Source organism: Acomys russatus, chromosome 22 (assembly GCF_903995435.1).
Source record: "Acomys russatus chromosome 22, mAcoRus1.1, whole genome shotgun sequence".
Lineage (NCBI taxonomy): Eukaryota > Metazoa > Chordata > Mammalia > Rodentia > Muridae > Acomys > Acomys russatus.
The window spans coordinates 24,081,509-24,104,288 of NC_067158.1; the positions used below are offsets into that span (position 1 = coordinate 24,081,509).

Consider the following 22,780-nt stretch of genomic DNA (forward strand, 5'->3'; position numbering starts at 1 on the left):
GAGGAATAGAGGGATGGCTCAGCTGTTAAGAGCCCTGGCTGCTCTTCCAGAGGTCCTGAGTTCAATTCCCAGCAACCACATGGTGGCTCACAGCCATCTATAATGTGATCTGATGCCTTCCTCTGGCTGCAGGTGTACATGCAAGCAGAGCACTGTATACATAATAAATAAATAAATCTTTAAAAAAAAAAAAAAAAGAGGAATAGGGGCCGGGCGTGGTGGCGCACGCCTTTAATCCCAGCACTCGGGAGGTAGAGGCAGGTGGATTGATGTGAATCCAAGACAGCCAAGGCTACACAGAGAAACTGTCTTGGAAAAAAAAAGTGGGCGGGGGGGGGGGCGGCGGCATGTTAAGTGTATTTTTATAAAATCATGTTTGTTTTTCAGTTTCTCTCTTAACCCAGTTATCACACAAATAATTGAGACTCTTTTAGCCTTGTTTTATAGTGAGCTTCACAACACAGTAACTGAGTAGTTCTAAAGTAATCTGCCTTCCTCCCAGAGTACATCCCAGAGACACTTGCACTTTGTAGCTTTCCTTGCTGAGCTCTCTCCTGGTCGCTCCTGGACATCTCCCCTACATGTTCCTCTAACTCCTCCTCTGCTGGCTGCCAGGAGGTTCAGCCCCATTCTCTCCCCTGCTCAGTGATTGGCAGTATCAGGGGACAATTGGGGAGCAGTGTTTACACAATGTTGAGATTCTCAGAACAAGGATTGCAACCAGATACGGGCGGGCGGCGTGGGGGGTGGGGGGATGGGGACAGAAATCAGCATTTGAATTACACAATAACCTTAGCCTACAGGACCCCCCCTGGCGCCCCCCCCCCCCCCCCCGTGTGCTGGCACACACCTTTAATCCCAGCACCCAGGAGTCAGGGGCAGATAGATCCCTGGGAGTTGTAGGCTAACCTAGTCTAGCTATTGAGTTCCTGGTCTGCCAAGGCTACTTAGAGAAACCTTGTCTTGAAGGAAGGAAAGGGAGGGAGAGATTGGGGGGTGGGGCGGGGGAGAAACAGTCAGTTACTTTAGATTACATTTTCTTTTATTGCGTGTGCACATGTTAGAATGTTTCCAGGCTCTCAGGAGAGAATACCATGAGGAGAAAGGGGCTCTGCCCACATGGGAGGGATGGGCAGCTCACTTGATTTTTATTCTAACACATGTGCTCACAGTGTCTTTTCCCTGTTGGCTGGGGGCAGACTAGGTTTAAATGAATTGCAGCGAAGGAGCTGGCCAGTCAAGTCCCTTAGGTTCCAAGACTGCAGAGTAGTTCCAGTATAAACCAGACTCTTACCAGGTGGGGGACCGAAACACTTGCATACAGGGTTTCCAAGGTGGAGCAGATAAAAACAGATCAGAATCCCTTGTCATAAAAGTTGTACAGTGTTTGGCCAGCACAGTGGCGCACACCTTTAGTCCCAGTACCTGGGAGGCAGAGGCAAGTGGACCTCTGAGTTTGAGGCCAGCCTGGTCCACAGAGTGAGTCTAGGACAGCCAGGGCTACACAGAGAAACCCTGTCTCAAAATACCACCACGCCCGCCCCTCCCCCCCAGAAAAAGTTTTACAGTGTTTGACAGTAAAGACTAATTTTTTTTTTTTTTTTTTTTTTTGAGACAGGGTTTCTCTGTGTGGCCTTGGCTGTCCTGGACAAGGCTGGCCTCCAAATCACATCAGTCTGCCTGCCTCTGCCTCTGCCTCCCGAGTGCTGGGACTAAAGACGTGAGCCACCATGCCTGGCTCAGACTAATAGTTATTGTCTCACTGAGGCCTGTGTGCGTGACGGAGGACAGCTAGCAGGAGTAGGTTCTCCCCGCACCATGTGGGTCCCAGGGACTGGACTCAGGTCATCAGGTTTGGTGGCAGGTGCCTTTACCAGCTGAGCCATCTCACTGGCCCAGTCAGGGCCATTTTTCTTTTTTAAATTGGGATTACTTTTGAAGCAGGGGTTCCCTTCCCTGGAGAGATGCTGGGCTGAGGCTTGCCAAGTGTTTACCAGAGAGCTTGTGGACAGGGCAACTGAACACGAGCGGGGCCTAATCCCTTCAGTGGGAGTATCTGTTAGCTCGGCCGTATTCCACACGACTGAAATCGTGTTTCTTGCTTCCTGTTACTTAGGAACTCTGACCGGCTCGCTTTTGTTTCAGGTGAAGACGCCTGGAGGTGTCGGGGCTGTAGCACCTATGTTCCCCTGAGCCAGAGGCTGTACAAGACGGCCACTGAGGCCTGGCACAGCTCCTGCTTCCGGTAAGGGCCTCTTCTTTCTTTATCATTGTACTGTGGCCCGCGCACTGTTCTCATGTTCTGAAAAGCACAGAAAACAAGCTTCTGGCTAGAGAATCTTAATCTTGATGGGGCCTTAGGGGCAGGGAGAGGCATGTGCCAAGGCTGCACCCCCCCCACCCCCCATCCCCCATCCCCCACCCCCATGCCAGATTAAAGTGCAGGAACCAGAGTGAGTCAAGTGCAGCTAGAAGAAGAGCTGGGGGGTGGGGGTGGGAGGAGCTCTTCTAGAGTTTCTTCAACACGCCCACTTTAGGGTGTGGAAGTAGGCCAGATAGAAGGCTTTCCCCATAACGGCAGCCCTGGCTAAGAAGGTACCTTGTGGCGTGTAGGGTGGCTGGCGGTGTTATCTCAACCCACAGGAACCACCCATGATCCTCTGTTTTATGACTGACTTTATTATTGCTTCCGTATTATTTTTGAGAGATAGCTCAGTTTCCTTTTATTGTTTGTTTGTTTGTTTGTTTGTTTTTCGAGATAGAGTTTCTCTGCGTACCCTGGAACTTGCTATGTAGACCAGGCTGGCCTCAAACTCAGATCCAGCTGTGTCTGCCTCCTGAGTGTTGGGATCAAAGGTGTGCACCGCCGCCACCACCACCACTACCACCCAGCTGAGAAGCAACTCAGTTTCTTACTAATTACAGTTTCGGGGCTGGGTGAGAAGGCCTTGCTGCCAAGCCTGGTTATCTGAGTTCCATCCTTGGGTCCTCGTGGTGGTAGGAGAGAGCCAACTCCAGGCAGCTGTCCTCTGTCCTGATCATCCATGCCATGGCTTGTGCACCTGTACACAGACACACACACACACATCAAACAAACAGATGTGTTTTTGTTGTTTTTTTTTTTCCGAGACAGGGTTTCTCTGTGTAGCCTTGGCTGTCCTGGACTCACTTTGTAGACCAGGCTGGCCCTTGAACTCACAGTGATCCACCTGCCTCTGCCTCCCGAGTGCTGGGATTAAAGGTGTGCGCCACCACACCCGGCTCCAGATGTGTTTGTTTTTTTAAGTTACAGGCTTTAAAGCCTGCTTTCTGGGGCTCAGTTATCAGGAAGTGGAAATGCTCATAGGGGTCCCAGTGTGCAGTGTGCAGTAGGCACCCACCACGCACTGTCTCCTCTCAAGGGCAGGAGCTCATCTTTGTATGCCACAGTTCTAACCCACAGTCATTCCCCATTGGTGGGGTGGGGGGCTGTCTGCATAGAGTTGGGTGGACATGTGTTACCCCATCTTATGCTCACGTCCTGAGAAGGAGATGGATGCAGACAGAGACCGTTTCTTGCGGGTTTTGCTTCCATGCAGCTCTCCATACAAAGCAGCTGTCAATTAATTTAGTTGGGCTTTAAGCACTGGCCTCTCTCCACCCTCCAGGTTCAAGGTGGGAGTTGGCCTGGGGAAGTGTGGCCGCTGAAAGCTGGAGAGGGACCAGTTTTCTGTCCTTTTAGATCCCCCCCTGTGTGCCCATGTGTTTGTGTGTCTGTGTACGTGTGTGTTACTGATTGCCTTGGAGTCTCCTCCTCCTGCTCCTGGGGAAGTGGATTTTGCTGTTTCTGTGCTGTTTTACAGAGTAGCAGCAATTATGAGAGCTTAAGAGCCCTGGAGGTAAAACCCTAGGCTAGTCCTTTCATTTTATAACCAAGGCCAGCCTTGCCCTGGCATCTGACACACGTATTTGTTCCTGCTTACATTCCTATACATGTCATTTTTTTCCTGTTCAGATCAGCAGGGCAGGGTAGAACAAGTTAGCCTGTGTGTGTGTGTGTGTGTGTGTGTGTGTGTGTGTGTGGTGTGGTGGTGGTGGTGGGTTGAGACAAGGTTTCTCTGTGTAGCCCTGGCTGTCCTGAAACTCACTCTGTAGCCCAGACTAAAGGCATGCGCCACCACACCTGGCTAGTCCTGGTTACTTCTGATGACTAGGAAAGACTGCCTATTGGAGCTGGGGCCCTTCACACTGAGAGTTAGAAGGCTGGGGCGGCAGGTGACAGTGACAAGAGCCAGTCTTCAAACTGAGATCCTGGACCCTTTGCCGTTTTGATCAGATGTTTGTGGGGTTGTGAAGGGAAATCTATGGGTGGGGTGGCATACCTGTCATTCCAGCTCTCGATGGAGGACTCTGAGTTTGAGGTACAATATCCTGCCTTAAAAAAAAAAAGGAAAGTAAATTGTGTTAGCATACAGACGATCAATAGCATAAGGGTGTGAGCTACAGAGGGAGGCCAAGTTCTCAGTCAGAGCCTTTCAAGGTATTATGTTGCCTTGGGTGACTTCCCTGCCCTTATAGAAAACAAGGATGAGAGTATTGCTCACCTCACAGCTTTGTTGGGAGTAATCGATTAAATGTGATACTCGAAAGTACTCAGCAGATAATTTGCCCATAAAACCATCTTGATGAGAAAAAAAAAAAACAAAACACCTTGATGACTAGTATCTGTGGCTTTCTGTTGTGTGGCAAGCGTGCGTCTATACACACCTTCAGGAATACACTCACTTTTCTGGTTGTACTTTCATGGGTCCTCAGTCATGGAGTTTCTGGAGGGCATCTTTGAATTACCCAGGTGCAATTTAGTCAAAGCTCATGTCTTTGGAGGGATGTAGTGGGGGTGGGGTAAAATGTCTGCTCCTACTGATGACGGCTCACAGCGCTCCTGAAGGACATCTCTCACCTCATGAACTTTCTCATGGTAGAAACGGGAAGACATGACGACCTCCCGCAGAGTGAGCTCATCTGCCTTAGGGATCCAGTTTTACTTTTGTCCAAGTCAGAAAAAGCTCTTCAGGGCTGGGAAGGGCTGTTTGTTTGACCTCAGGGGCAACCTGGGCTAAGGGGGATGTGGAGCAAAGGGGCCTGATGGTCTCTTACAATCTTTTCACCCAGCCCCTCCCACAGTCCTGGTGAAGTTTAGAGTGTCTGGTACAAGCCAACTGGAGGCAGGACCCTCCCTTGGTCTGTTCAGAAGTTCGTTCCTCATGACTTCCTTCCAGCCCTGCTCTTCCCAGCTGGGCTACAGTTAAAGGAACGGAAGCAGATGTCTCCCCCCCCCCCCTCCCCACACCTTTGTTTTCACTGGGTGAGGTTGGATTTTGAATGAACAGTTTGCTGGGATTTGGTCCAAACTCCCCCCTCCCCCCCTCAACTGTGTTCTGCCCCGATCTAAACTGACATCTGTAGTTCCACCTCTGAGAACCAACCTCCAAGGTGCTCAGGAGCCCGGGACATCTTGAGACTGGAACCTGGGCCTGTTCAGTGAATTCCAGCTGGCAGGCCTCCCTCCTGGAAGTAGCTCAGGGCGTCGGGCACTTGGCCAGGATTCTTCTGATCTACCAGACACACGGCTGACCAGCCCTGTTCCTTTCCCCTCCTTCCCATGGGCCCCATTTAAACTGTGAGTGCCTCTGGCCTGTTCTTCACTTGAACAGCGCCATTGAGTCTAAATCTGGAGCTGTTCTCTCTGAAGCTCCTGGCCTGGGCCCCTCCTGGGGCCAAGAGAGGAAGTAGAGCACATGGTGTTCCCAGCTGAAGTTAGTAGTGTGGGACTCTGAATGGTGGCCCAGCTAGCCCACCTGTCTATCTCCGTCCCCAACTCTTTTGTTGTTATTGTGTGTGTGTGTGGTTTTTTTTGTTTGTTTGTTTGTTTTTTGTTTTTGTTTTTGTTTTTAGTTTTTTGAGACAGTATAGCCTTTCTCTGTGTACACAGTTTCTCTGTGTAGCTTTGGCTGTCCTGGCCTCTCTTTGTAGACCAGGCTGGCCTCGAACTCACATCAATCCGCCTGCCTCTGCCTCCTGAATGCTGGGATTAAAAGCGTGCTCCACCATGCCTGGCCCTCCCCCTCTTTTTAAGACCTATTTCAGATCCCAGGCTAGCCTTGAACCTGTAGTGTATATAGCTGAGGATGTTGAACTTTTGGTCCTCTTTGCCCCCACCTGAGTACTGGGACTACAGGTGTGTACCGCCATGCCTAGTTTATGCTGTGCTAATTGTGCCAGGCTTTCTTGTGTGCTGTGTAGCCATTCTACCAACCAAACTACATCTCTAGGCCTTGCTACAGTTTTGAGGCGGAGTTTTGCAGTGTAACCCAGGCTGGCCTCAAAATCCTTCCTGTCTCCATATCCTTAACTTTGGGATCACAGGCTTGCATGGCCTTACTTACTGGGTGAGGTGTTCTGCCACTGTGCTACGACTCTGTTCCCTTTAGGATTTTATCTTGAGACCATGTTGTCCAGGCTGGTCTATGAGCGTCTCTGGCCTCAAGTTTGAGAGCCTCCCATCCAAACCCTCTGGAGTCGCTGGCTGCCTGGCTGCATCACTGCACCACAACCGAGCTCTCAGTTTTCTTGTGACTCAGCCTCCTCAGGCGCCTAGCCTTTGGAGCAAGGTCCTAGGAGAAGGAGAAGCCGAGCCAGGCTGGCTTTCATGGCCCTGAACTGAATTGCTATTGTTAGGTCCAGTTCCTAGCTGCATGAACAAAGGGAATGTACCACTCCTAGGGCCCTGGAAATGGCCTGGCCTCCTTTCTCAGGATGACAAGCACAGACTGAGCTGTACCTTGTAAGAAGTGTTTGACGATGCCTGTGCTCTGGACTAATGCCAGTGGAAGACTGTGATCATGCCATCAGGCAGCACTCTGTGTCTGCTCGCCTTGTGAGTTAGGAAGGTAGGTGCAGGAATGGCATACAGACAATCAGAACCCGTAGCACAACAATTGACTGGCAACGGGCACTTCTGAAGTGCCAAGCCATATGAATTGTCCCCATCTGGGTGTGTTTCCTACTTACAGTTCTAGGAACCACAAATTAACTCCATGTTACCTTGTCCTTAGCGTTTTACCTGCATTCTCTTATTTAATCTTGAAGATAACTCAGTAAATGAGTTAGTTGTGTTACCTGCTTTAAAAATAGACAACTCAGCCAGGAGCGTTCATTCGCACCTATAATTCCAACACTTGAGAGGCTGCCTCGGAGACTGAGCTTGAGGCCAGCTTAGGCTATACAGTAAGACCTTGTCTCAGAAGCAAACACCAGAACCAAGCCAGGTGTGGTACCTTCTGCCTGTGATCTGAGCATTGAGGCAGTTAGGATTGTGAATTTGTGGCTACCATGTGAGACCCTGTCTCAAAATAAACAATTGCACAGATGCAATTAACAATAAAGCTGGAGAGGTGAGCGTTGTCTACTACAGTTGTGGGGCAAGCCAGATGCCTGCCTGGGATCTGAACCCAGGCTCCTGCTGTGGTGGGCCTTGACACTCCTGAGCTATGGGCGTGTCATTTAACCTCATGTCAGCTTCTGTAATGTGAGCCACACACAGCTAGTGTCAGATAACCTTGAAGTCTTCTTGCTCTCCCCAGTGCGAGACTGTAGTCAACCCTGTGCTTTGGGCTCCTGGAAGCAGGCTGGAGCTACTCCGCCCTCTGCTGGCCACTGCTGGTGCTGGCCCTGGCTTTGACTGCCTGTGACGTCTCAGGAAAGAGATTGTTTATCCAGTTTATCTCTGAGGAAACCACAAACAGGTCACTGGAGCTGGCTGGGGCTTGCCTGACAGGAAGGAAGGAAGGACAGACACCTAGGCCTTCCTCTTCCCCCTTGAGACTCCCGACATGGCAGCATATGACCATCATTGTGCTCTTCATGAAGTGAGAAGCCGGGCAGCCATGCTTACATGTCTAGCTCAGGACCTCATTCATACTAAGCACATTGTACATATTCTTCCCACTTTTTTTTTTTTTTAGATAAGCTGATTATAATGCTCAGATTGGCCTGAAACTTTTTATTTTATTTTTTGAGGGTCTCACAATGTAGCCCTGGCTAGCCTGAAATTCACTATGTGTAGCCCAGGCTAGCCTTGAACTCGCAGACTGGTCTTCTTCTACCCCCAGAGTGCTGAGATTAAAGGCATGCAGCACCACACCCAGCAGGCCCAGAGCTTTCTCAGTAGCTAAGGATGAATAGATGTCTGATCTTCCTGGGCCCCCACCCCACCCCCTTTGTAGCTGACAGCTGACATTTGAATTTAGGTTTCCCTGGTTCCCAAAAGGACCATTTTTCCCACTGGGACTCCCAGGAGTCAGCTGTGGTCTAGCTCCTTAATGCCCCTGAGCCTTGTTTTTTATCTGTGAAGTCTGAGGAAATAAGCTGACCCAGGCACACAGTAGGGCTGCCTAGAGCCCAGCATTCAGGAGGCAGAGGCAGGAGAGTTTAAGAGTGTGAGGCCAGTCTGGGTTACATTAAAAGAAAAATTAAAAGTTATCACTGTCTGGAGGGATTGTGAAAACCAATAGGGTAGTGAATAAGACAGCACTGTGGTCCATGATGGTGGCCCATGCCTTCAGTCCTGGCATCTGGGAGGCAGAAGCCAGCCTGACCTTCACATTGAGTTCTAGTCCAGCCAGGACTATGTAGTGAAAGCCCTGTTCAAAAAAAAAAAAATAATAATAATAATAATAATAGAAAGCATCTTGAAAGTTCTAGAACAATATAGTGTGAAGTAAATAGCCTCACGGGACAGATACACTAAGAATATTTCGTACAATTACCTTTAGGCTATATGTAGAAGGGTGGCATGAAGCAAAAACTGTCCTCATGTTTAGACTTGACTCATGTAAAGTTATGTTAATATTCCAGAAATTGAGAAACTATGCAGTGGCTCTATTCCCAGGCATTTTCGTTAAGGGTTGCTCAGTTTGTGGTGGTGGTGGTGGTGGTGGAGGAGGAGGTGGTGCTGCTAATGGCAGAGAAAAGTGAATCCATGCGCCAGGACAACTGAGAAACATGGGTCTGTTTGGAGTCCAGCTGGCTGGACTTAGATCTCAGCTTCCCTCAATACTCACCTGACCTGGAGCTGCTAACCCTCTCCGGCTTCCTGGTTTACGCTCAGGCGCTGGTCCCCACAAGGATCGTCTGCAGGTTAAAATTGGTTGTACACGCAAAGTTCCTCTCACAGTGTATGGCCCTGACTAGAAGCTAACAGTGTTAGCATTTGTCTGTCATCCTCGGCATGTGTGTGTGCCTGTCTGAGGCTGGCTTAGAACTAGCTGCATCGTCCAGACTGTCCACAACCTCACGCACAATCCTCAGTTTCCGGGCCCTGGGATTATCAGCCTAAACCATCACACTCAGCCTCGTCACTTTTGGCTTCTCGGCTTCCATGACATTCCACATGCTCCTGTTTCCCCCCACGGCCTCTCTGGTAATGGCAGTTTCCTTTTCCTCTCAGGTCTGGGTGTTCTCTCCCTGAACACCTTCACGAACACTCTGCCTTCCGCTGTCCACCACATGCCGACCCTGAAGTCAGCTCCTCCTGCCCCAGGCCCCTGAAGCTCCTGAGCTCTAATCCAGTGAATCCTTCTAGATACCTGACACATCAGTTCTGTTGTTCTTGTGTTTTCTTTCTTTTTCTTTTTTAAGGTTTATTTATTATTATGTATATAGTGTTCTGCCTGCATGTACACCTGCAGGCCAGAAGAGGGCATCAGATCTCATTATAAATGGGTGTGAGCCACCTTGTGGTTGCTGGGAATTGAACTCAGGACCTCTGAAAGAGCAGTCAGTGCTCTTAACCACTGAGCCATCTCTCCAGCCCGCCTTTCTTTCTTTCTTCCTGTTGTTTTTTTTTTTTTTTTTTTTTTTTTTTTAAGTTAGGGTTTCTCTTTTTCTGTATAGCCATGGCTGTCCTGGACTCGCTTTGTAGACCGGGCTGTCCTCAAACTCATAGTGATCCTGCCTGCCTCAGCCTCCTGAATGCTGGGACTAACAGTGTGCACCACCATGCCTGGCTGTTCTTGCATTTTCAAACGGGATCTCACAGTGTTGCCTAGGCTGTTTTCAGACTCCTTTTTCAAGCAGTCATTGTGCCTCAGCCATTGACTGGAACTCACAGGCAAACAACACCATTGCCCACTTGGATATGTCGTTCAGATGTCTTCCAGACACAGTCGACTCAGCTGGGACTTACTACAGTCCCCCTTAAATTGGCCCCGCACCCACTTTAACCTAATTCGCTGATGATAGACTTCCACCACCCACCTGTGTCACAAATGGAGCGTCCTCTTCGCCTCAGCTTTCATTACCCAGCCTGTCAGGTTTTATCTATCTGGCTTTTTAAGGTTTCTCCTCCTCTTCCCCCTCCTCCTCCTCCTTAAGATTTGGTTAGTAGGGCTTATTGTTGTTTTTTTATGGGTTTCGTTTCATTTTTTCAAGACAGGGGTTTTTTGTGTGTGTAGGACTGGCTATCCTGGAACTCACTCTGTAGACCAGGTTGGCCCCAGCCTCATGCAGATTCATCTGCCCCTGCCTCCCAAGTGCTGAGATTAAAGGTATCCAACCCTGTGCTTTCCCAAGGTTTATCTTTATTATTTTTATCTGTGTGTTAGGTACCACATGTGTGGGATGCCCTCAGGCCAGAAAAAGGTGATGGTTGCCTTGTAGTTGGAGTTGAAGGTGCTTGTGAGACACCTGAGAAGGCGCTGGGAACTGAGTTTGTGCCTTCCGAAAAAGCTGGACATGCTCTCGACTTCTGATCCTCTCCGTTTTCTATCTAGCATATAGTGCTTATAAGTGTGTTCGCTTCGTTCCGGTTCTAATTCTCCCGCCTGTTCCAAGCCTTCATCACCTCTCACCTGCACAGCTGTCAGCCTCCCCTCTACTCTCTCACCTCCTCAGCCACGAATTTGCTCTAGAGCAGCTGGGGTGCATGACATAGGAGACAGCTGAGAGAGAGAGGTGCCTTGGCAGTTAAGACTGCTCCTGCGGAGGAGGACCTGAGTGTGACTTCCAGCACCCACGTCAAGGAGCTCCCAACTGCCTGCAGCTCCAGTCCCAGGGGACCTGACATCTGTGTCCTCCTCAGGCATCTTATTCACACGTGCATACCTATACACATAATTAGAAGTAAAATTCCTGGGTTGGGGCTCACAGCCTTAATCCCAGCACAGGGGAGGCAGAGGCAGATGGATCTCTGTGAGTTTGAGGCCAGCCTGGTCTACAAAGTGAGTCCAGGATGGCCAAGGCTACACAGAGAAACCCTGTCTCGAAAAAAACCAAAATAAATACTAAATAAATAAACAAATAAAAATGGGGCCGAGGATGCAGCTCAGTGGTAGAGTATTTGCCTAGCGTGCACGAGGCTCCAGTGCTGGGAAAACAAAAAACCAAACAAACAAAAATCCTCTGCACATACCATACTCTACCCTCCCCCACAGTGGCCTGTGTCCAAAGCCCCCTGCTCTCCGCTGGGGTCTCACCCTCTTCAGCTGACAAGGCTTGTATTGTTCTGTGCACTGGGCCTGGAATGCCACCTCTTCCTCTCTTTGCCCGATTAGCCTCTGCTGTAGTTGAGGCTTTTCCCTGGATAGCTCAGGGACATTGGCATCCCTCACCCTGATGATCAGTTCCCCATCTGAGACACTTCCTCTGAAGCCTCTCTTGTAGTTTTATGTTTATTTGTGCAGTTGTCTTCATTAGGATACCCCATGACAACTCACGGTAAGGGACTTCAGGGACTCTCGGGCTTTTTGTTCCTCCTTCATTGTGTCACCACTGACAGACGGACACATCGTTGGCATAGGAAATAGAAATCGTTGAAAGAATTGCCAGAGATGTGATGTAAGTGTGGCCTTTCTTGCACTTCCACTTTTCCACATCCTCCCCTTAGCAGCTGCTGTGGCTGCAATTCCTGTAAATGGCAGAGAGGAATTGGTTCCACACACTGGGTTTTGGAAAATTGTCTGTAAGTTCAGGTAAAAAGACAAGCCTTTGTATTCTGCCTTAAAGGAACTGCCCCATAGTAGGGAGAAGTGAAAAGGCCCAGGGCCCTGCTCCCCAGCAGTCCTGAGGTGCATTTCTCTGTGGGTACAGCCCAGGCAGGACCTATGGAAAGAAAGGCAGTGAACTAATTCTGAATTGTTCTAGAATCTGAAACCTCTGTTTCAATGGTAAGTTATTCTGGTGTGTTTTTTTTTGTTTCGTTTTGTTTTGTTTTTGTTTTTTGTTTTTTGTTTTTTTGCAATTTTATCTTTGGGCTGGTGTGTGTGTGTATGTGTGTGTGTGTACGTGTGTGTGTGTGTGTGTGTGTGTGTATGTGTGTTTGTGTGTGTACATCAGTATTAGACTATGTACTTAGCATGTACAAGGCCTGGAGATCAGTCCTTAGTACTGCAAAATAAAATAATTTATCTGTGAAGTACAGCACTAGCTGAAGACGCTGTTACACATAGAGCAGATAAAATGGAATACCTGCAAAGTGAATTCCTTTACTTGTGCTGTCACTGGTTTGTGGTGGGGATGGTGAGTAGGTGGCTGCTCTCTAAGACCTTGAAAATGAAGTTTCTGTCTGTGAGTTAAAACTAGTAAGATCGGGGCTGGCCTTTGATCCCAGCACTGGGAGGCAAAGGCAGATGGATTGCTGTGAGTTTGAGGCCAGCCTGATCTGCAAAGACAGACCAGGACAGCCAGGGCTCTGTGTAACAGAGAAACCCTATCTTGGGGGAAAACAAACAAACAAACCGAGCTAGTGAGATCATTGTATGTGAGAGCAGCAGCAGCATAAGGTAGTTAAAGGCCACTTACCCCGGTAGCAAAGTGGTCAGGTTCGCATCCTGATTCTGCCATTGACTGGCTGTGCACTGAAGGTACTTTCTGTGCCTTGTTTTCTCACCTGCTTCTTTATATGTTCTGTGCTAGGACTTCAGTTGTTAATTAGTTTATAACTGGAGATGCTAACTTGTGCCCTAGTGCTACAGTGATGAGTAGTACACCAGTGAAATCATGTGTGGCCCTTGAAACGGGCTGTGCACATTGCTCTAGCTTGTTTTCTGTTGCTGTGACAAACATCATGACCAAAAGCAACTTGGGTAGGAAAGGGTGTATTTCAGCTTACACTTCCACAGCACAGGAGGGGAGCAACCTGGATTCAGGGGTTGAAGCAAAGAGCTTGGAGGAATACTGCTTCCTGGTTTGCTCCTCCCTCCCCGCCATGGCTTGCTCAGCTTTCTTGCTTTGGTTAGTTCATTCTTTCTTTCTTTGTTTTGTTTTGTTTTTCCGAGACAAGGTTTCTCTGTATAACAACCTGGCTGTCCTAGAACTCACCCTGTAGACCAGGCTGGGCACGAACTCAAAGAGATCGCCTGCCTCTGGCTCCCAGGTACTGGGATTCAAGTCGTGAGCCACCACACCTCCCCTCCCGACTTCAGCTTGCTTTCTTATATAACCCAGAACCACCAGCCCAGAGGTGGCACTACCCACAGTGGATTGGTCCACCCACATCAGTCATTAATCAAGAAAATGCTCCCAGCTGGGTGTGGTGGTGCACGCCTTTAATCTCAGCACTTGGGAGGCAGAGGCAGGTGAATCTTCGTGAGTTCGAGGCCAGCCTGGTCTACGTAGTGAGTCCCGGACAGCAGAGATCTCTGTGGTGGTTTGTTCCCTTTAAGCCCACACGTACAGAGCAGCCTCTGGTGCCCAAATTAGCCACCCACCCGGGCATCATTTTTTTTATTTTTAAGATAAGGAGGGTCTCACTGTGTCACTCAGGCTGGTTTTAAATTCTTGGGCTTGAGTCAGTTACTCTTTCTGCCTGCGCATCCCAAATGGCCAGGCTTTACATGTGATCACTATGCTGCCCAGTGTAGGTCTGAAAGTCCTAGCTGTGCAGGACATTTGGGCGCGCTGACTTCAGTTGTCAGCCTCGGCGGACAGTGAATCTACTAAACCACCAAGGCATGTATGCACCTCTCTGACCTAAGGGCCAAACCCCAGGCCCAGATTAGGGTCACACACCAAGATGGCAGCCATAGACAGGGCTGCGGTGGTTAGCCAGCCCACCTTCCTCTGAGGACCACTGCTTCTTTTAGCATTGACCTAAATGGGTATGGAATTGTTTCCCCGCCCTAATCCTTTTATCAAAGAAGAAACTGAAGTGTAGAGAGGTTTAAAGGCTTGACTGAGATCACAGGGAAAGCCATTGGTAACCAGGGAGGGATCTCAGGTCTTTTAAGGCTCTGCTGGCATCACCTCAGAGATTTGTTGGTATGGCAAAAGGATTTTTTCCTCTTGGTGCAGTCAAAAGAAGAATGTCCGTATGAATAAACCATTTGACACTGAATGTCAAACGTTTTTTGCTATTGTTTTCTGAACTTTTTTGTTGTTTTTTTTTTTTTTTTAAGTAGAGGTAGGAGAGATGTCACAGTGGCTATGATCACTTGTGGTTCTTGCAGAAAAGATCTGGGTTTGTTTCTCAGCACCCACAACTGCCCATAGCTTCTGTTCCAGGGGTTATAGTTAAATATGTTGATTGTATGCATGTCTGCATCATGTGCACGGCTAGGGCCTGCAGAGGCAAGAGAGGCATTAAACCTCCCAGAACTGGAGTTACAGAAGATGTGTGCTGGGAATCAACCCCACGTTCACTGCAAGAGCCATAAGTGGTCTCAACCACTGAGCCATCTTTCCAGCTCTGCTCTTGTGGTGTTTTTGGTTTTGGTACTAAGGATCCATCCAAGACCCCATGGGTACAAGGCAAGCATTCTACCACTAAGCCACATCCCACACCCTGAATTTCCTAGCATTGACATCAGAAGATGACAGTGCCTGATAATCTACAGGGGCCACCGCCTGGTTCTAAGTGCTCACAACCATACAGGTAAATTTTAGCCGTTAAAGTGAGCGGGTTCTGGGGGCTGGAGAGATAGCTCAGCGGTTAAGAACACTGGCTGCTCTTCCAAAGGTCCTGAGTTCAATTCCCAGCAACCACATGGTGGCTCACAACCATCTATAATGAGATCTGGTGTCCTCTTCTGATGTGCAGGCATACATGTAGGCAGAACACTATATGTGTAGTAAATAAATAAATCTTAAAAAAAAAAAAAATAGAGTGAACAGGTCGATAGAGCTATGGCCTCAGGACAAAGGCATTATCTACTGGTGGTGGACAGTGGGTGGGAAACAAACTTAGTGTAAGTGAAGCCAGCACCTGAAAATAAGCATTCTCCTTGGTGTCTCCGACTTCGTGTCCTAGCTGTTGGGAGCCTCTGCTTGCTTAAATGCTTCTGATAAATGACCCTCCGCTGCGTCTTTAGTGGCTTAGTTGCAGGGGCTGGTCTGCAGTAATCTAGCACTCCTCCCATCCCCCTTCCATTGTGGTCACTGCCAACGACGTGTGGGCTACACTGTAGCTAATGGATATGCTCAGGGTTATGCTGGCCCTTCAAGCTAGAAGGCCTCTTGTCGGCCTGGCAATCAGCCTGCTGCGTCAACTGATACCGCACGTCCTCTGGAGGAACCCCACCCCACGCCATCCCCACCAATCAGAGGAGACTTTTTCTCACTCTCCTTGTTATGAGTTGCAGCCCTGCTGGTATTTGTTTGCACACCCAGCTGCAGTCTTCAAGTGTAGTTTTCCAAGGGTGGAACCATATCTAATCTACCTCTGTAGACTGCGTAGCAAGCAGCCGAGAATGGAGCAGTCTCAGGGTGTTTGCTAGGTGAATGGTGAGTTTGTGGAATGACGTTTCAGAGAGCTTGAATAAAGTCCTTCTCATATGCACCCTCATCGGCCCTACTGTACAGTATTCTCCTGGCCAAGAGCGTTTCTTCTGAGATGAACAATAGAATAAGATCTCTGTCTGTAGTCGAGTGGTGGCGGCGCACGCCTTTAATCCCAGCACTCAAGAAGCAGAGGCCGGCAGATCTCTGAGTTCGAGGCCAGCCTGGTCTACAGATTGAGTTCCAAGACAGCCAGGGCTACACAGAGACCCTGTTTCGAAAAAACACAGGAACACCAACCAAAAAAGACTTCTGTGTATAATGCAGCAATGAGCATTCAAAGCCCCAGTATGCCTTTCGCTGCTATACAGTACACAGTGCTGTTTTCCTGTCTTTCTCCCCATCAAAGGCTAGAACAGCCCTTTTCTCTCTGGGTAGTGCTAGAAGGGTGCTAACAAATTCTTTTTTGGGGGGAGTCAGGGCGAGGATTTGAGACAGGGTTTAGCCCTGGCTGTCTTGGAACTCGCTCTGTAGACCAGGCTGTCCTCGAACTCAAAGACATCCTCCTGCCTCTGCCTCCGCCTCCTGAGTGTCAGTGCCAGGGTGCAAGGCATGTGTCACCACACCTGGCAACAACCCCCCCACCCCACCCCATTCCTCACCATTACCAAAACAGCTCCAGGCATCCCAGGCCGTTTCCTTCTGAGTCTCTGTCACTCTGCCTCAGCCTTCCTGACAGTGCTCTGAAGCACATGTGACTGGATCAGAGGTCCACGACCCCACCCTCTCATACTGGTTTTGAAGTCTGCATGAGTCTGAGCATGCGTGAAATGGAGCCTAGGACCTTGTACATACTAAAAAAGCTGTTACAGCTGCAGCTCACACTCGCACAGAATGGCCCTGTCTTCTAAACTCATCTTCCATTCAGTGTCATTGAAAAAAGAGGAAGATGGCCAGCTAGGACTTTCAAGTGAGAAATAACAGCATCAGCAAGATGAAAGTCCCAGTAAAACTCAGGGCTTAAGCAACCCTGACCCTGACAGTGACCAAGCAACTTGAGAGTAAAATGAGCCTTTTATCTGTATATCCTCATTTGCAGTGAGGGTGATGGTGGTTTCTGTCCACTTCTAGGGCTAGTGTGACAGGAAGATGAAATCAAACAGAGAAGTGCCTGGGAAAGAGTAAAGTTTTCCGTCTTGAGTGTTTTCAGAACCACTTGGCGGGAAATGGAGTTGGCACACACCTTAATCCTAGCTCTCGGGAGGCAGAGGAGGTGGATCTCTGAGTTTGTTCTACAGAGTGATTCCAGGACAGCCAGGGCTACACAGAGAGACCCTGTTGTTGTTAATAATAATAATAATAATAATAATAATAATAATAATAATAATAATAATAATAATAATAGTTATTATTATTCAGATTCTTCCCCTCACCCTCAGAAACCATGTTGCTGTGAGCCTGAGTGGTGCCAGGGATAATTCCTTTTCCCAGAGGAGTTCAGGATAGCTGTTCATTCGACCACACCTTGAAAAATACCACTGTAAGCAAGTAGCAAGTACAGAATAGCTGTTTGCAGCAGTGCCAGTGTGTCGCACCTGGAGCTCAGATACTCAAGTTAAATCCCTCCCGGTTCTATTTCATGAGACTGAGCAACCTTCTCAACTGGAGAAAAACCTTCATTTCTTCATATGTAAAAAGGAGGTGGCAAGCAGGACAATGTTGGCACTTGCCTTAAATCCCTCCGCTCAGGAGGCAGGGGCAGGTGGATTGCTGAGTTCTAGGCCAGCCTAGTTTACATGGTGAGTTCCAGGACAGCCAAGGCTACACAGAGAAACAAACAAAAAAGAGGTAGCAACCCTTACAATGAGAAATTCAATGAGAGTATGTGCATGCATACCAAGTTTACCTCTGTGCCTGACTCTCGGATCTCCGTAAGTGTTTTCTAGTCTGAAAACTAAATACCCACTACTCCTGGAGTCATTTTCGGGGAGGTGATGGAGTGCCGCCGTTCCACAGTTTTGCTGTCCCGGCTCACTGTGAGTTCCTGGACTCAAGCCATCGTCCAACCATCCCTGACTAAGACATCACAGTAACCAGCCGTCACGGGAAGAAAAGAGAATACCTGGGTAGAAGCCAAGTCGAAATTAGGAATGGCAAATAGGAAACCAAAAATGTACAATAGCACCACCCAGTTACATGATGTGTCCAAATTATTAGTGTGGGAAAAAATCATTCTAAAACACTGAAAGGGAGCAATGGGAAAGCACGCACAGTGATGGAGCCACTGCTGGTAACTAGAGAAACTGGAGGGAGAGTGATGCTGATACCCAGAGTGACCTGGCTGGCCATGAGGGTCTGCTAGTGAAAAAGGAAAGTGCTCCACACAAGTCCCAGGCAGATGATGGGCAGGGTGGGCAGTGAGCACCTGGGGAAGGAGCCGATGGCGTAGGCTCTGCAGGAAGTTGACACTTCTCGTTCCCAGGGACTCACTGGTCATGAAGTTCTCTCATGGACTTCCCAGGAACTAGATACTCTTTCTATCCTCACAGCACAAACGTAGGAAACCAAACCAGACGGCAGGACCCAAGGCCTAAGCACATCTGTCGGTGCAGCCCTGTGTTGCAGAGGCAGGACCCCAAAACCTTTGATGGGTTCGTCTAGAGGAAAAGCCTTGAGATTTCAGATCAGCAAACACTGCGTTGCCCTCAGCCCTGTACTCCCCACCAGTGTAAACTTGGATGGATTGCCTGACGTCTCTGAGCTGGCTTGCCCTGCCCTACCGTGTGTGAGGGACTCAAATCCTGTGGGAACTGAACATGCTTTCTAGATAAGTGTTAATCTTCTTCCCTCCTCTAGGACGGTATAAGGCGCTCACAGTGGGAGTCTAGAGCCCTGCTTATTTACTGAGCACATGGCTAGGCTTGTGTGGTGCCAGCACCTGGTCACCTAGCACCTACCCTCAGATAGTTTGATATGGCAGTGGACATGCGTGGACACAAAACCCTGTCTGTGTGTGATGGTCTTGGGGACATGTCGAGGAAGCCCTACAAGAGGACTGGTCCATTATAGTTGGGTGAGAGAAGACAGGCACAATGCCAGATGCAGGCCTAGGAGGCTGTGGAAGCAGAGGTTTGGGGGCAACTCAGGGAAACCAGATATGGCCAGGGCAGGACATGGGCAAAGCAGCCTATCTGGTGGGGTAGTTAAAGTGACAGCCTCAGATCCTGGTCTGGTGTCCTTGACAGCACCGGGCGCATGGAGGAGTGTGAGGGATTTGTGTTAAGGAATTCTAAGAAGGTGAAGCAATTTGCAAATGGCAGAAAACACATGTTCTCTTGTCCCTGCTTCTTGTTGCACTATTTCAAAGGTGAAAGGGACAAGGACAAGCATGTCAGGGAGCCCTCTGGTGTCCTAGTTGCAGTTTCTGTTGCTGTGATGAGACACCAAGACCGAAAAGCAGACAGGGAGGAAAGGGTTTATTTGGCTTACACTGAAGGAAACCAGGACAAGAACTCACACAGGGCTGGAAGCCTGGAGGCAGGAGCTGCTGCAGAGGTGTGGAGGGGTGCTGCTTACTGGCCTGCTTCCCATGGTTTGCTCGCCCGCTTTTCTATATAACCCAGGACCACCAGCCCCAGGAGGGCCCCACCCATAATGGGCTGGGCCCTCACCCATCAATCACTAATTAAGAAAATACCCTAAAGGCTTGCCTAGAGCCCGTTTATATGGGGACTTGTTGTTGTTGCTGTGTGGTTGGTTTGTTTTGGTTTTGGCTTTTTTGAACTGGGTTTCTCTTTCTTTGTGTAGCCTAAGCTGTCTTGGAACTCACTCCATACACCAGGCTGGCCTTGAATTCAGAGATTCACCTGCCTCTGCTTCAGGAGTGCTGGGATTAAAGTCATGTGCTACCATGACTGCTTATGGAGGCAGTCCATAAGATTTATTTATACAGTCTTCTACCTGTGTGTACACCTGCGTGCCAGAAGAGGGCACCAGATCTCATATGGATGGTTGTGAGCTATCAATGTGGTTGTCAGGAATTGAACTCAGGACCTTTGGAAGGGCAGCCGGTGCTCTTAACCACTGAGCCATCTCTCCAGCCCATGGAAGCATTTTTTAAAATTGAGGTTCCTTCCTCAGATAACTTTAGCTTGCGTCAAGTTGACATAAAACTATCCAGGTATCCTCTAACTGTTCTAGGTGTTTCCAAAGTTTAGAAAGTGAGCTGGAGAGGGGAGGAACAGAGATCAGAGATAGATTGTCTTTTGGTAGGGATGGCTATGCTTAGCAGCAAGGACTCAGAGCAGGTCCCCAAACAGCCATGATAGTGCACACCTGTTGTTATATCTACTCAGGAGGCTGAGGCATTCACTAGCTCAAGGCCAGCCTGCCTACACTGCGAGATCCTGTTGCAAATTTTAAAAACTTTTTTAAAAAGGAGAAAGAGAGCTACAGGTATATAAGTCAGTGGTAGAGTATTTGTCCAGCTGCTCAAGTAGTCCCCAACAGGTTTTTAGTTTTGTTTTTGTGTTTCTGTTGTGAGATAAAGTTTCTCTGTATAACAGCCTTGGCTGTCCTGGAACTTCGCTTCATAGACCAGGCTGGCCTTGAACTCACAGAGATCTGCCTATCTTTGCCTCCCAAGTGCTGGGATGAAAGGCTCAGGACTGACAGCAAGCTGCAACTTTTCCCTGTGCAGAGTCCTCCTCACCAACAGAGGGCGTAGTGCAGCAAACACAGGTCCCTGTGCTTCCAGATCATTTGTCTAGAGCTTTGTCCAGGCAGAGGATGGGGTGATTGATTCACTAACCACAGCTCGCAAGGATGAACTCTTGGGGTTGTCATCTCTGAAAGCGGTTCTCCAACCTTTCTCAAATGCAGGCACCTTGGAATCTCATCTGGTTCTGGGCAGTTCTTTCAAACTTATGAAATGTACGGGAGATTAGCGCCATCTTGCTCCTTTATCCTAGCTGTGATTGCCAGCCCCGTGCCCAGCCTTGGACACGTGTGACTGTTGAATCCTCTCCCTCATTGGACCTGTCAGCGCAGCTCTCTTTCCTGAATAAAAGGGGAAAGTGTATCCTCATGCGACCCTTTAGCTCCTGGTGGTGGGTGGCGTGGACCCTTTGAAGTTGGCCTGAACTGCCTAGCCGGCAGTTCCCTATACCTGGTGATCAGTCCTTTAAAGGCACCTCCTGAAAGCCAGATTTATGGGGGTCAGATAGATTCCACCTGGGAGGGGCTTCCGCTTCAGCTCAAAACACGGGGAGAAGGTTGCTGTGTTTCCAGGGGGGAGGCATGCACATGGCACTGACAAATCCTCTTATGAGTTCCCCACCCCTCATCCACCGACCAAATCCTTTGTAAGGAGAGTGGGAAGAGAAAGCCCGCAGCCTCCTGCCTGCATTCCTAGACACCGACTCACTGCAGCCAGCAGCCACTGGAGCAGCAGAGCTGTGTGAACCGTCAAAAGGAGTTAAGCTCAGGGGCGCCCTGGCCCTGGCCTCTGGGCTTTGCATTTTCTTCCATCCACGCTCCGTTCATCACATGGAAATGAAAGGATGCAATTAGACGCTAGTTCCAGATTTAAATAACCACCCCCCCCCCCCCCGCCTGAAAGAATTACAGGGGCCCATAGTACCTCCGGGCTCTGTGCCTAGGAGAAAAAGAGCCCCCAGCCAGCGGGCCTGTGGCAGTCCTCTTCAGTGTCCTGCGTGCTACCTCCATTCCACTCCATCTCACTCCCCTGTGGCTCTTTTGTGGCCCCCAGCCAAGGCCCTGATTCCTTCAAGGCTGGCTCAAGAGAGTCAGCCTCAACTTGAGACCCAAGGAAAACAAGGAGCCCACCAACACCTCGTAGAAATGAAAAATGTTAAAGCTGGAAGCTATTTAGAAACCTATCCCAAAGCCCAGACAGGCAGGGGCTTTCTAAAGGCCACATAGGGAGCGCAGAAGTTGAACGGTAGTCTTAATGATATTAACAGCTAACATCTATCAACCCTTAATGTGTTCCAGACTCAGTGCCAAGGGCTTAAGGGCAACGCATTGTTGCATTCTAACCTAGACAGGCTGGCCCTGGGCCCAGGCTGCACTCCCCAGTACAGCACGGTAGAGCACGTCTAGCTAAGGTTCAAATCCTGGCTTCTTCTCCTGCTTGTTCAGTGAGATGATGACTTCAGGTAAGCAGTTTGACCTCTCTGTACCTCAGTTCCTTCCTCTGTTTAAAAAAAACAAAAAACAAAAAAACGGGGGGCGGGGGCTACAGCACTACCAAACAGTGGGAGCTAAATGTCATTCACACCCAGAGTTGCAGGCAATTGAGGTAAGTCAGGGCCTACCCAGTGCTTACTTCTCTTCTGCTTCGGGAACTGGAACACTGTCTCCAGCGGCAGATAGACATGCTGGATTTCAGCATCCAGTCCACATGCTGCAGCGTTGTATTTTCTTTTATTTTGGAGACAGGGCCTCACTGTATAGCCTGGCTGGCCTGGAACTCTCTAGGTCAACCAATCTGGCTTCAAACTCCCAGAGACTCACTTGCCTCTGTTAGGACACCACACCCAGCTTCAAAGCCATTTTTTAAAACCATGTTTCTGTACTGCCTTTGATCTTTACACTTTTAAATGGCTGAGGGGGTAAACAACCCAAAAGGCCAGGCTATTTCATGACACATGAAAATTACATCAATGTCAGGCTGGGCGTGGTGGCGCACACCTTTAATCCCAGCACTTAGGAGACAGAAGTAGGCAGGTCTCTGTGAGTTCAAGGCCAGCCTGGTCTACAAAGAGAGTTCCAGGGCTACACAGAGAAATCTTGTCGGGGGGGGGGGGGGTGCAGGAGGGGAAGAAAGGAAGGAAGGAAGGAAGGAAAGAAATTATATTAGTGTCCACAAATAAAGTTTTATTGAAACATAGCTGCATCTATTTGTTTCCATTTTACTGAAGATGCCGTGGTGTTGAATAATTGAGTAGTTGTGACAGGGTCTGTGTGAGCTATAGAACCTAAAATATTTGTCTCTAACCTTTTACAG

General features: G+C 49.0%; 1 protein-coding gene across 1 annotated transcript in view; it reads left to right on the forward strand.

Annotated features, from left to right (window-relative positions):
- The first annotated feature begins 2,135 nt into the window (after positions 1-2,135).
- Positions 2,136-22,780, forward strand: part of Limk2 (LIM domain kinase 2) — a 54,794-nt gene continuing 34,149 nt past the window's right edge. The window contains exon 1 of the mRNA XM_051165282.1: positions 2,136-2,245. The gene's annotated coding sequence lies outside the window, so the exon portion shown is untranslated. The remainder of the gene's footprint in view (positions 2,246-22,780) is intronic.